The following is a 15682-nucleotide window of genomic DNA, read 5'->3' on the forward strand; positions in this document are numbered from 1 at the left end:
ACGTAAATATCACCCCCTAAAAGTACACTTGGCGAGTGCGTAAGTCTACGAAGTATTAAACACTCGTTAAATGCTAGCGCGACTAGCCCGAGTGGGGATGTCGCACCCTATGGATCCATATCTACGTTCACCGGTTCAAAAATCAATGACTAAACATTACCGAGCTAAGGGGAAAGTTTATGCCGTTATATAACCCACACATACAATAAGTTTAAGTACTCGTGCCTAGTAAGTAAAACGTAGAAAAAAAGCGCATGTATTCTTAGTCCCAAAAATTGTTGAAGTAAAAAGGGATGCTATAACTCACAGTGAAAGTGCGGTCAAAGTCGATACGAGATAAGTAAGCAAGTAAGTCGGTCCGAAAGGTCGTCAACATAAGTCAAAAGTTACTAAGTCAGTAAATCTTCCCAAAAGGTTTATAAGTAAATAAATTAAGTCTTAAGTATCATCATCATCAACATCATACGTAAAAAGTAAAGTAAGTTTTCAATCAAGGATAGAGATCGAAACAAAGGCTGACTTCGTTCAGCCTCTACGACCTCTATACAAACTGAAATGACACGAGGCCAGTGGCCATGGCTCCGTGTCTAATTCCTCTAACTGCTGACCAATTTTTAGAACCTAACTCGTCTTCGTTTGACCGTGGAGACGGTTTAAGTGCGAGTAGGTCAGAAATTTTAGCACAACGTTACAAGGGCATAGTGACTTTCGGAAGGCTATAAATCCTAAACCGTACATCGGATTTAGGCGAGGCCTAAACGAAAAGTCATATAATCGAACCGAACTATCTGGAAATCAACTTTTCCAGCAGCCCAGGTGACTGATCAGATCCAAAAAACAGTAAGCAATGTGCTCCAGTGGGATTCTTGGTGCTTGATGCTCATCACGGTTCTCATCCTTGATGCTTATAGCTTCAAGTGTACAACTCGTTGATGTGTTTGCATCACTTTTGACCAAGGTTCTGCCATCAACACACAATAATCATGACTAAGAATTAAAACACAACTCATGTGAGAGTTTGAGCAAGGTGATGAACCAAAGTTGCATCACTTTTCTTGGTTTCAACACCAATACAAGTCTTATAAAGCTATAAACTTTGAATCAAACTAAATAATCAAAACCTTAAGCTAGAGAGCTTAGATCTTAACTAGATATTAAAGATCTTAGACTAAAAAGTCTAGATCTCATGTTCTTGGTGAAACCCTAAGTCAAAACACTTAGACTTTCAACTTTACACAACCATAAGTTATGAAACTTAGATTTTGTAAAGTAAAATGAACATGAATAAATGATCTATTGTTTTAACAAGTTAGATAACCTTAAGTTATGAAACTTAGATCAATCTTACATGTGTGAAAGTCATAAACTAGTAAGCTTATACTTTCTTGTTCTTGAACTTTCAAAGTTAGACTTTGGTTTCAAGATTTATGAGATCAAAGTTTAATAAGTAATCTTTGACCATGAAACTCAAACAAATCAAAATCTATAAACATAAATGATAGATTTAAAGTCAAAAATAAAAAAGTTCAAGTAAGGATCCTTTATACAAAAAGATATCAAGTTATGAACTTGAATCTTCATGAAATGAACTTTAAGTTCCAATACTTGAACATAAAGAAGATCATAAAGTAATTTGATCTTAAAATTTGTGAAAAGTTCATGTAGAACCAAAAGCTACAAAGCTTTGATCCTTGTTCTTGCTTCTTTATCATAAAAGAGATCAAAGATTGCAAGATATCATGAGAATTGAAGTTATAAAAACCAAAATCCAAAAATAACAATGATGATGATGATGATTCGGTTTTGAGAAGAAAAAGAAGAGAAAAAGAATCAAAACCTTCAAGTTTCTTCAAGAAAGATGAGAGAAAGTAGAGAGAAATTTGAGAGAATAAGTGTGTGTGTTTTTGAAATGAGAATGAGAGAGTTTAAATGAAATGGTGATGGTGGGTGTGGCCTAGTAGGCCGACGGTCATGGTGGGGTGGGTGGGGGGACCATTGCTTGCTATTGGATGGTGGTACATGGTGGTGGTTGTACATGTTGGGTGGCATGGAGCAAAAGGCTAAAAAGTGTAAGTATATGGTACCAAGCATGCTTAATCTTGTCTAATTAACAAATGGGGTTTTGTCTTATGCTTAATGGGCTAAATTAGTCCATTAATTGAGCCCATCAAGTAAGTAGGGTGAGCCTTGGAAGTCCACTAAGATAAAGTCCATTAGGATGACTAGTAAGCCTTAGTAAACACTAAGCATAATTAAGGAACCATAAAATCAAGTAATTGTCATTAATAAATAACAATCAAGTTTACGTAGCCATAATATCCCAATCATGACAAAAGTTTAACGTGTACCAAGTTCGTAGCTCGTTTTAATCCTTAAGTGACACTAACGGTCGTAAATGCAATCAAGGATCACGTTAAGTAACCTAGTACTTAAAAACACGTCGTAAGGCATTATTGAAAGTAATTAACATAATTAATGATCCCAGAAAATAATCTATCACAGTATGCACAAATACGCAGTTTCGTGAAAGAAATAAATACAATTAAAGGTCGAAAAAGTCAGGTCGTTACACATAACCTTGAGAAAGTCTCAAAAGTCCTATCACAGAAGATGAGATGAGATAAATGAAATGTATCACATATGCTTCGGCTATATGATCCATTATGTATGCCATGATATGTACTATACTCGATGTTTCGTTAGTTTTGAGTTTGACGAGTCATTGTCAACATAATCCAGGTGAAGTACATTGGATTGTTGTTAAGAATATTCTTTAGTATTTGCAGAGTACTAATGATATGTTCTTGGTTTACGGTGGTTTGGAAGAAGAGTTAAGTATTAAGTTTTATACTGATTCTAGTTTCCAAACTGATCAAGATGATTCTCGATCCAGTCACGTTGTTTCTTTGTCATGATGGGCAAGACAGTTGATTGGAAGAGCTCTAGGCAAAGCACTATTGAACAATCTACAACAAAAGTAGAATACATTATTGACTGAGAAGCTGCTCAGAAAGCTATCTGGATAAGGAAGTTTGTTGTTATACTCAGAGTAGTACACAACATTTAATCTTCTATAATATGTACAGTGATAGTTCGAGTGTTAATATACTTTTGAAAGAATCACATGTACATAAAAGTATCTGGCACATTCTTCAAAAGTTTAACTACATTCATTAAGTCATTAAGAGGAATGATATTAGTATTCTTAAAGGTTCATACAAATGATAATGTGGTTGACCCGTTCATGAAGCCCATGATGCACAACAAGCATGATGATCATTCTAGTAATATTGGACTTCGTTATGCTGCTGATCATTTTTAATTTGTAATTTAGTATTTGGATATTTTTGGAACATTAAATAGTTTTATCATAATGAATTGATATATTGATGGTATGATCGTTTTCATATATATCAATGTGTTCTATATTAGCATGTTTAATCCATGAGTAATTATTGATTATTCAAAATCTCCATAATCAATCATGTTATGGGAATAACATGAATTAAGATTAATATGAAGTTTTGGTTATATTTATTGATGATAAATAGTTAACTTGTAGAGACCAAAATTCATATGTATTCATTGATGATGAATATTGAAATGACACATCCGAGATGTCACTACATGGATCATTGTCAGTAATGAATCTTTTAGTGATTATGTCTTTATGTCCTTAGACTTGAGATGCGCGCCAGTTTTGATGTGTGGAACATTGTACTTTGATATGGTTAAACGCTGTCCTGAATAAAGCTGTTATAAAGGCCATTATTGGGTATAATGTAAAGCTCATGATAGACACGTGTATGCAATATATGATTTGTTCCTCTAAAATATTTGGAGTTAGATACTTTTTGAGCTCCTCGATGAATGAATAAGATATTTGTGTGGCCGCACCCAGATGTAATTAAGATGATACTTAATTAATTTGGTGATCTAATTCAGTTCTAAGATCGAGAAACAAAATTGTTAAACAAATGAGAATGACCGATGATCCATATCTCAAGTTTAACTAAAGTATCTGAAACAAAAGGACGAATGACATTTAAAACTTACCATAAACAGTTTCGAGAAACTACCCTCACATGAATTTGGGGACAATGACCTGTTGCTAGATGGTATCCATTATTTGTATAGTTACTTGGTGTTGTACAATGCACAAGTGGGACTCTGTAGGATTAATGTGCAAGGTACAACATACAACTATATGGCTAAATTCATTTGAGCCTTCGGGGTACACATATACATCGAGACGTCAAATAAAATATATATATGATGTATATATATTACTCAAGTAAAAAAATAGTAAATCGAAATTAATTCATTTATTATTCATATGAATAGTAAATGAAACGAAATTAATTAATTTACTATTCCCATGAAAGCGACATGATAGAAATTATTAATTATAAGTTACATAACATACCCCTAAAGTATTTTAGAAATACGACTTTATCGTTTAATGAATTTATACTCGTATCTTATTTCTATTTCAATATCTTTTTTTGAAAAAGTAGTTTGTCTTATAAAGGAAAATATATCTGTGATTCAGATTGATTGATACGTTTTACTTTACTTCATATTATATATATGGTCTTTTGCCTTCATAAAAACAAACGAGAGAATTGAAAAGAGAAAATAGAGAAAGTAAGAAAAGAAATAACATTGTTTAGAAAATAGAGAAAGTAAGAAAAGAAATAACATTGTTTCATACGGAGTATTATTTTGGGTTCATAATATTAATCAAAGGTTGATTAATTATTACTTTGGGTTTGGACTAGCATCCATTGACGTTGTTTGAAGTGTAGTGTGGACTATCCAAAGACACGGTCATACTTTTGATTGTAGGTTTCTCTCCGTTCATCAGTTTCTTCAAGAAAGTGTGGACTATCCAAAGAGACGGTTATACTTTTGATCGTAGGTTTCTCTCCGTTCATCAGTTTTTTCAAGAAAGGTATATCGTTAACTCATCTTTTGATTTAATATTCATGACAATTATTATGGTGTAACTGAATCTTTGGGATCGTTAATCATGTGCATGTTTTATTAAATTTAAATATATTAATATTTAATTTTGTAAATGGTTTATAAAATAATAATTGATTATTATTTTAACTATCCGCTGCGTTAATCTAATTTAAAAGTACACACGGTTTTCCAACACTACAGCAAGCACACACTGCTTCTCGCACCTCGTCCTCAATCACACAACGTTCAAGAGCTGCACAATCCTCGGTATTGAGAGTAACATTCGAGTGAAGATCATGATCTATAACCAGGACTACATGTCTCTTAAACGTATTCGCATAAAATTCAAAAAAGCATTTTTAATAACTCTAGGATCCGTAATCCAATCTCCATTCAATGAAATCTCATGAATCAATTGAGTACTTCTCTTTTGCTTCAATAAATTATGAAAAAAATCTCGAGTTTTCATCAATCTTCGGCATCCCACTTGACCCGCAATTTTTGAACCAAATCAGAATCTTCAATATTTTGCAAGTTTAGAAGCACCTGTATCAAATTAAGTCGCTCCACCATCAGTAACATGATTGTTTTCAATGTTTGTTTCAACTTCGTTAATTCTAGCCATTACCACTCATTTTCTTTCACGATCAGAGTTCTTTTAGTTTTAACCTAATCTTCAATCCTCATCTTAACCATTTTCATACGATCATGATACACATTCAAGTGACTTGAATCAGCCTCTATCAGAGCACTCCTGAAGTGGATCAAAGTATGGACAACCATACCAGGAATTAAAACACTTAACGACGTAGGACCAAAGTCTAACTTGTTAGTGCGACAAAATAACGGTAGGTGATCCAAAAATCCCTTAGGAAGGGTCACCAGCTGTAATTCATTAAAAACATCAAAAAAGTTAAATAAGCACCATATCTAACCGGATCATCTTCGTAGCGAATTTTTTGGCCCATGTAAAATGACGATCTCCAAGAGCAAGATCAACCACACCAATATTACCTATAAAACGATTAGAAATAATAGCTTTTTCACCAATAGAAACTGAGCCGAAACTTTCACGTTCGTCTCTACCCGCATTATAATCACCAAAAAGAACAAATGCCCCATCATGACAAGTCACGAAATCATGTAACTTGGTCCAAAGAGCAACCTTTAAATGTGGTAATTGAGGTCCACATACATTAATCATATAAAAATCCAACTCCGAATAAACCATTTTACCTTTCATGATAATGAAGTTCTCTTCTCACCATATACGATCCTTAATAAAATAATTCAGGTCCCATATAGATATAATGCCACATGAAAAATCGCATAATAAAGAAAAAGCATATTATAAATTAAGTTGGTTGAAAGTAATTTTTGTGAAGAGTGAGTGATTAATTAACCTTATATACTAACAGCCACTCCATTTTTGGCACCTTTATTTATTTATTTATTTATTTATTTATTTATTTATTTTTATTATTATTATTATTATTATTTTATTATTATTATTATTTTATTATTATTATTATTATTATTATTATTATTATTATTATTATTTTTATTATTATTATTATTATTATTATTATTATTATTATTATTATTATTATTTTATTATTATTATTATTATTATTATTATTTTATTATTATTATTATTATTATTATTATTTTATTATTATTATTATTTTATTATTATTATTATTATTTTATTATTATTATTATTATTATTATTATTATTATTATTATTATTATTATTATTTTACTAGTTAAAGACCCGCGACTTCGCGGGATTCTTTGAAGATTTTGTTCTTTATAAGCATTCCAATTGAACCACAATTTCCCATCCATTGATTTCAATAACTAAAATATTCATGTACATAAATAAATCTGTTACATGAAATCCATAAAATAACTCACCCAATGAAAATTTAACTTGTTACCGAGTCACATAATTTTAACTACCACGACAAAATTTTAAAGATTTTTATCAACACTTAAACTCTATCCAACACAACCACCCACCCAATAAGTCATTCTCTAACCCAACATAGGCAAATACATAGAAAGGTTGTTGATCAATATAAGAACCAAACGCTATTTTAATTCCAGTGCATCTTACTAAGAAAGGTTGATGATCTCATTTTATTCACATATATGACAAAATAACATGGCTCTATTAATTGAGTTAGCAAGCGTCGATTTATAGGCGACTTGACTGCCACTTAGAGCCTAAATTGAATGTGGAGGATTTAAAACCCATGAAAATTTGATCCTACCATTTTCATGGCGTCTCATGTTTTATTTTTTATATTTTATTTTAATTTTTTATAAAAAATTTTCCTACTTATTGGGCGGAGGTCCATTCGGAAGCAAACTCTCTATCCGTCGAAGAGAGAGAGGGAGGACTTTCTCTACTTCTTGAAGTGTATCACTCTGGGTGGAGAAATGACTTCTCTTTATTTAAAGATAGGGGAAGGATTGTCTACATCTCACCTCCCCAATACACCACACATGTGGTATTTGGTTTTGTTGTTGTTGTTGTTGTTGTTGTATATGACAAAATAAATAAAATACTCAATTTTGCATAAGTCACACGTCACATAATTTGTCAAGTAACAAGATCGATCAAACTATTAACTCTAACAAAACATAGATAAAAAAAAACTTATACCATACGCTCCTTCACCCAAAGCATAAAGGGGTAATAGGGATAACGTTGATTAAGCGATCATGACCAACCCACTCCTACATGGTAGATTTTTGTCAGATCGTGTAATAAACCATCATATACAATTAAAATTTCTTATGAACTATTTACAAATATATATGCAAATATAAATATATAAATACAAACATGAAAATTAAATGCAAGTAAAAATCAAACGATCCCTAGGCGATGTTTGATACATCATACATAATATTATCATATAATGAGAAATTTGAGATCAACAACTACCAATGCCAGATGCTTTTTTCATGGATAGGAATGGTATTAGCTGCAAGATAGCATCTTTAACTGCAACAACAAACATAAGATGTAAAATTTCAACTAAAGTAAATTTGATGCTAGAAAGCTCTGTAGTTACAAAAAAAGGACTAAGAGATCTTATTTATTTAGCAACAATATTCGTTGGAATCTCATAATCATCTGAGATAAAGTTTTAGATGCTTTAAAAATCGAAGTGTTGCATAATGAGCTAATCTTACGTACACTAAAACTCCTCATCATAAAAAAAAAAAAAAAAAAAAAAAAAAAAAAACCTCCTCATCAGCAACTTTGTAACACACCAATATCCTAAGACTCAATTACCCACATTAAAAACCCAAATTAATCTTAGCTTATTATAACAATAAAAACGAAATAATGACGGAGTAATTTGCAAAGCACCATTTGATTATATAAAAATGTACAACAAAATAAGTAAATTATCATCTCTTTTTATGCTGACACATAAACGCTCATATTCAAAAGTATGAAAAAGACGAGAATACCCAAAAAGTATGTCAAGACTGAAATAACTATGATAGAAACATAATGTGAAACTAACCATAATTATGTGTAATGTGAATCATTCTTAATTATTCCTCTGTGACATTAAATCGAACAGTAGTTGTGCATCAATTAGATGAATAATAATAGTCAACTTGAACATCTCAACAAAAATTTCACCAGCTTCTATACTTCACGAGTGATGTTGGTTGCAAATTGTAAATAAACCGAGTAAATAGGAAAGTTCTATTTTATCAATAAAAAAAATTAACGTACCTTGTCTTCAAAAACCAATGTCATGGCAGTACTCAAAGCTTCGCGAGGCATAAAAAAAAGAAAAAATTAATAAAATATAACCAAATCCGTCCTATACAAATCAATAACAACAATTAATTAATCGAAAATGTAAACACGAATGTATTCTTAGAAAGAAAGACGGATACCGTATACATGATATAATTAAATTCATCCAGCGCCTTCTATTTGAGTTATGAAACAAAAAATGTGCAAAGGAAACGAAAACAAATATAAATAATAAAAAGTTCCTTACATGTAAGAGTTGGCCATCAAGAACAATTTGTCTTCAAAGCATCCTAAATATCATACATAAATATACATATTGCAGATAAAGTAGCTAAAATACTAATAAAACTGAAAATAGAATAAATTAACAAAATTAACCTAAGAGTCAGATACCATACAAAGAAATTTCTTGAAAGTATGTGTGAAAAACACTTCTAAACGTAGCAAGAAAGGAGATGAGTACACGTTTTGATGTGTGATTTTGTTTTTTAAATTTCAATTCAAAACTCTTACATAATACCAAAGCCCACTTTAACACAATCAGAGCCTTTAATTAGTTAAAAATGATCCATATTCTTGCCCAAATACCGATTTCAAAACAATCAGAGCCATATATTTGTTGCACCTCACTTAAACAAACACACAAAGTATACAAGTTCCCTTACATCAGTTGAGAGTGTAGCTTGCTCCACTTGCATGTCTGTATATAAAAATGATCTTTGATGAATTACAACCAAAAGAGAGGAAAAAAAACAAAAATTAGTCATTAGATTACCTCCTTTTGCAATTCAGCTTACTGCATTTGTTTCTCATTGACAAGGTGAGACACCTATTTCTGTAAATGATTGAGAGACTCCATCAATATTTTAGGGTTTTGATTCATAAAAAACATCCATTGGAATATGAAAACTTCATTACATACCTTCGATTGATGAATATTACAGAATACAAAAAATCATTCGACAACCTGTAATAGTCATCCACCATCACCGATCTTTGGTCGAAAGTATTTTCGATCCACCCTTGGTCTGTTTTCTGATTGTATCACAAAAACACAATGAACGATTTCATTAGGTATATATTCTACTATATTGATCTATTTCATTAGGTATATATTCAGTAAAGAAATAGAAAATGGAGTGAAATGATTCGGTAATATAAAACCCTTGCAAAAACTACATTTCACATATATGCTAAGTATTATTCGATCGCGAGCTAAATCCTAGCATTTAATATGTTTTGAAAAAACAAATTTAAGAAAATAATAAATCTTAGGAAACCATAAGGATCATATTCTATGACAGTAACATGATGTAATAACTCACCAAATATATTTCAAATATTCTCATTGATTCCTCTGATCGATTCCTGCAATAAGCAACAAACAGAATCAATATTGAATGTAAATTGCCCTGATAATTTCAAAAGATCTTGATCAAATGATTTTGTTTTTGCCCTAATTTACATGATTCTGTAAAAGTTAATCACCCGACTCTTCAATCACGAATTGAAAAAGTAAACTAATGAAATAACTGATCATGCTATGTAACACGATTAATACGACAATCAATTTCCATACCTTAACGAATACACTACGCGACTTTCCAATAGATGATAATTATTCGCTTTCAGTCATCTGGAAAACCATTCAATTCAATCACTAAAAATTAAACGATCAGACCTCTTCCTGTTTAATAATCGATTCAAGCAATTCAAATGTAGTAGAATTGAAAACCTAATAGAGAGAGTATATGAATGTATTTGAATGATGATGGAGTTAGATGAATTGGAATGGAGAGATTGAATCAAATTAGTTACATATCCGATCCATTTGATGCGTATGACTCGGTGTTGATCATAAAGATTGATTGATTGATCCCAATCAAACTAATTGTAACTGCCCTATTTTTATGTTGTACTCCGTAATTTTCGTAGTTTTGAAATTTGATTTTAACTATTACGGAGTAATTATTTATATTTGTAGTTGATTGCAAATCTTAAGTTAAATAAGGTTATTGATGTCATTATCATTATAAATGAATAAAGTATTAGGTAATAATCTTTTCGAGATTGAATCCAACGGTTTTAATTATTTGTTTAATTAAAATGAATGGTGAAGATTAATTATTTGAAAAGATTATTACTGAATTAAGCTTCTGTTTTAATAAGAAGAGGGAGAGGGGTTATTATTATTATTATTATTATTATTATTATTATTTTATTATTATTATTATTATTATTATTATTTTTATTATTATTATTATTATTTTATTTACTAAATATTATTATTATTTTTATTATTATTATTTTATTTTACTTACTAACAGACACTCCATTTTTGGCCGTATGCTTCACAAACTCCCCAAAAAAAGACATCCTCTCCACCTATAAAATTCCCTCTTCATTTCCCACTCCTTTTTTTTTTTTTTTTACTAACAGCCACTCCATTTTTGGCCGTATGCTTCACAAACTCCCCAAAAAACGACATCCTCTCCACCTATAAAATTCCCTCTTCATTTCCCACTTCTCATACTTCCAGTTTCTTCCACCCTCACAATTGTGGGTATCTTCGCTGCCACCGCCGCAAACTTCGTCTCCGGCGCCACCAAACATCATCGCCACCACCACCGGCCGTCGTCTCCATCGCTACAACTGTCTCACCATCGGTGTATTGTTATCCACCGTCGTTCTATTCTCGGACTAAAAAGGTTAGGGTTTTCTCCGCCGTCACTATATCCGGGTAACCATCCCCGTCACAACCACCGTCGTTGTCTCCGCCGTGTTGTTTTTTTTGTTACGGATCCTCACCGACTTGCACCATCTCCTTCCCGATGTGACCATCTCAGGCGTAATCGTCGTCGTTTTCTTAACCGACATCATCATCATCATCATCTCCGATTTTGTTATTATAAGGTAAGTTTTCCCTTTTAGTTTGCGTATTTGTGACTGGCTTCACACTCTGGGTCTCCTGTTTGTAGTTTATGTTGATGATGTGAAATTGTTTGGACTTGGTGTCTGTTTTTTTGTAGTTTTTTTAGTTAGGGTTTATACTTTCCTTGCTAATTGATAATGGTAAGTGGCGATTTTGTGTTTGATGTTTACATAGCTTTTTTTTTTTTTTTTTTTTTTTGGTTTGGGCAGAGTATTTGAGTTCCCTGGTCCACAAATAACAATATTTAAGGGTTTGTACGTATGTGTATGTTAATTATAGCTATGAATGTAGATAAAATTATTGTTGTTTGTATGATAGTTAATTATATGAATGTAGATATTCAATGCATGTGTATCTGTTAATTATAGCTAATATATGTTATTGTCTATGCAGTTTGCACACCTTCTCCAAGTGTATGGAATATTGGTTTGCAACCAACTAATAAACTATCCTTCAATTGCTACTATATGTGAGTGTCATTTGCACTTTGCACTTTACACTTGTGATTTATTTATCGTCCTGCACATAACTATTTTGCTATGTTATTGGTGTCATTCGCTTTTGAAGATGCTTACATACAATAAAAAGGTCGATCGGGTACTACAAACACAATTCAAAATGACCCGTTTCAGTTTGCACTTTATGACCTACTCACCCAACCATTAATCTTGCCCTGTGCTCACCCACCCATTGAAGAATTCTACCAGCAATCACTGTATATCTTTGTGCCTGAAATCTGCTACCTTACATATAATATGGCCTCCTTAAGATTAGTTTTGTTTTGTATCAAGTTAAATGCAAATAAAATTCAGGCAGTTGATCTTTTCTATTTGTAATTTATTATCGATGGGAACCCACCGATGCACCAACTGTCATGAAAAGGCAGCTATAAGTTTAAATATATGTGGAAACCAACAGGGAAGCAATACACAAAAAACCGTACAAAAAAGATACACACACTAACAGGGCTGACCAAAAGTACCTTTAAGGTTTTGGTTATCAAGATGTACACCTAATGATATCTTATGTGCATAACAACATTCAGTTTGTAATACATTACTATTTGTGTTATGCTAATCGTGATAGACCGTTTTAATTATATTAGTATTATACTTGCAGGTGAAATACAAGCACGTACGAAGGCTGTGATGATCATTGTTATAATCAGACATGTCTGGAGGATATAGGATGTCTGAATCATATCGTGGCATGGCAACACCCGGAAGATATGTAATTATCTTATATACTAAAATCCACCCGTCTTTGTGTCGTTTGCTTCACAAAATGGCACCAAAAAGACATCCGGTAGCCTATATAGAAAAAAAAATTGTGCAACCGCGTGTGTTTGCAGCCATGGCGAAATTTGGATTTCCTTTCGCCCCAACCTCTCATATTTTGATCTAAGCCTATGTAAATAACCATTGTGATTATTTGTTGCTGGATAAAAAACAGTAAGTTTCATTATTAACTTCTTTTGCTTTAATGTGTTGTTACACATTTTTGGTTCCATTATATGCTTATGATGTTGTTAATGACGGTTGTGGTTGTATCGACGGCATTAACATTGGTTTTTTCGGATACTTCAACTTGATGATGCTTCATATTGATCTTATTTTTTATTTGTTAGCCCCAACAAAGCCGGGTGGCTTTTAGTATATAAGATAATTATCATTTTTTTCATATTCTAATTATATGGTAGTGAAGGACCGAAGGTGTTATGGTGGTATTGAAGGTGGCTCTGATAATTGACGTTCTTTAACAAATATTTATGATCCCTCCCGTTTCTTGGCGAGGCAACCTCGGATGGCATATAATCATTGCAACCGTTTGTGTTTGCAGCCATAGCGGGTTTTGAGACCTATTTTGTCCAACTTCATATTTGAGCCTCCCCGATATTTGCTCATGATTCATTCCCTCCATTTCGTCTGCACCTTTTCCATTATCAGCATTGGACGAATCGAGACAATGGTATTATTTGGGTGGGAGTGTTGCCGGTACTTGCGATGATTGTGATTGTATTAACGGTGGTAATATATGGTAAACCTTGGCGGGGCAACTCAAAAGTCGCAGCCATTGCGGCTCATGCTTTCTTGCTTGATTTTATACACATTTCTGAGTCCTTTTTTGTTGACGCCTAAATACCTTTTGGATATTCTATATATCTGTGCTCAACCATTTATGACCAAACGTTTTGTTGCTTTTAAGAAGGTTCACTTATGTCTTCAGACATCACAACCACTGCACAGATTTTGGCTAACATTCTCAGACATGGTAGCACTTGCGTTGCTAAATGATTGAAATTGTACACTTTCTCAGGTTTGGCAATACTGTTTTTCAGTCAATAACCATGTTGAATCCTACATGCAGTTCCCGAGTTTTAAAAAATAAAGGCTGTGATGATGAATACGTGGGAACTCGGCTGAGCAATGAGAAAGAATGCGTTCGCATCTTGGCGGGGCAACCTACATGTTGTAGCCATGGCGATCCGTGTTCCCTTGTTTGGCTTTATACATATTCTGAGCCTCATTTATCTTTTTATTCATAATTGGCAAATTTTTAAATAAAAGTTTAAGTGAAGAAAAAAGATGCAAGAGAATTGAAGGTCACAATTCTTACGAGTATCGTTTTTTACTTATAACTACTTTTAGGTTTTTTATTAACTGAGTTTGTAGGGAAAACACATACTAGACTGGCTGTCTTTTCATATCAAGGTACCTACACACTTCATATCATATGGGTTTGAGTTATATATATATATATAAAATCTAATTTTTCTTGCAGCAATATTTCGTTGAACATGTCAATTTGCTCAAGGATGAAAACGCTACAAATTCTTATGTTTCATCTGTATCTTCTTTTGTCGGATCTATGGATACGAGTACTTGTGACGACCCGGAAATTTTCGAACAAATTTAAACTTTAATCTTTATATATTCCCGACATGATAAGCAAAGTTTGTTAAGTTAAATCTCAAGAATTTTAAACTGTGTTCATACATTTATTTAACCTCGACCAAATTCCAATGATTCACGAACCATTATATGAACGGATATGATTATATATGTATATGTGTATATATTATAACTTGAAAACATTAACAAAGTATTAGATGTATAATACTTTACATAAACGTATTTGTTTCAAAATATATTCAAATAATTATCGATGGAATTAGAAGATGATATTAAATGATTGATTTATCAGATACATTGAATGATGATTACGAGTCCCTATTGAGAGGTCCACTTTGATTTAGAAAATCTTTCCTTTTTAACGATATTTGGAATAAATGGTAAAGTGATCTTCGAGTAAGGACAAAGTGGCAAGTAACAGGAGCTAGCCAGATTGGTGGAAATTCCTGTTAAATTTCAATACATGCCCTACAATAATTGCCCCGTAACTTTGATAAAATAAAATTAATTAACCTACATATTATGTATTGTGAAAGTAAAATTAGGGAATATAGGTAAATTAGAAAATAGATATTGACAAGTTAAATAGATCGACATTTTACATTAAGATGATTCCTTACGTTTGATTTTTCCTTTAGACTTAATCCTACGAGTTATGATTAAACTGGAAGTTAAAACCTTGAAACCTGATATGAATCATATATGATATTACTTTCTTAAACGAAAACGCTTTTCGATATAATAGAACTTAATTACTTACAAATTTCTCTGATTAAATAAATGTAAGCTGGAATATTGATTGTTAGTTATAAATAAAATTTGCAAATTTTATTTAAAACATGTTCATTAAAAATATATGTTTTCAAATTAATTAAGTACACGATGGTAACACACACTTAGTGATGCGATCGATATTTAAAACATTGGTGCATAAATGAATTGTATCTATTTAAGTTTTAAAGTATAAACGATATGTATTATAATATTTTCTAAACGAAATTTAAAACAAACTTTGAAATATAATTAGTTTTGAAAGACTAAATATTATATCTTTAGATAAATATTTCAAACATATAT

The 15682-nt window shown here is 31.9% G+C and overlaps 1 long non-coding RNA gene across 3 annotated transcripts in view; it reads left to right on the top strand.

Moving 5' to 3' along the window:
* Positions 1–13176, top strand: part of LOC139844324 (uncharacterized) — a 30897-nt gene extending 17721 nt beyond the window's left edge. Inside the window, exons 3-5 of one of the 3 annotated variants that reach the window (XR_011757906.1) lie at positions 4782–4954; positions 12087–12162; positions 12813–13176. This is a non-coding gene — a long non-coding RNA (uncharacterized lncRNA). Of the gene's footprint in view, positions 1–3848; positions 4955–11246; positions 11675–12086; positions 12163–12812 lie in introns of those variants that run through there. The other 2 variants (XR_011757905.1, XR_011757904.1) reach the window with 2 other exon arrangements.
* The last annotated feature ends 2506 nt before the right edge of the window (positions 13177–15682 follow it).

Source organism: Rutidosis leptorrhynchoides, chromosome 4 (genome assembly GCF_046630445.1).
Source record: "Rutidosis leptorrhynchoides isolate AG116_Rl617_1_P2 chromosome 4, CSIRO_AGI_Rlap_v1, whole genome shotgun sequence".
Classification (NCBI taxonomy): domain Eukaryota; kingdom Viridiplantae; phylum Streptophyta; class Magnoliopsida; order Asterales; family Asteraceae; genus Rutidosis; species Rutidosis leptorrhynchoides.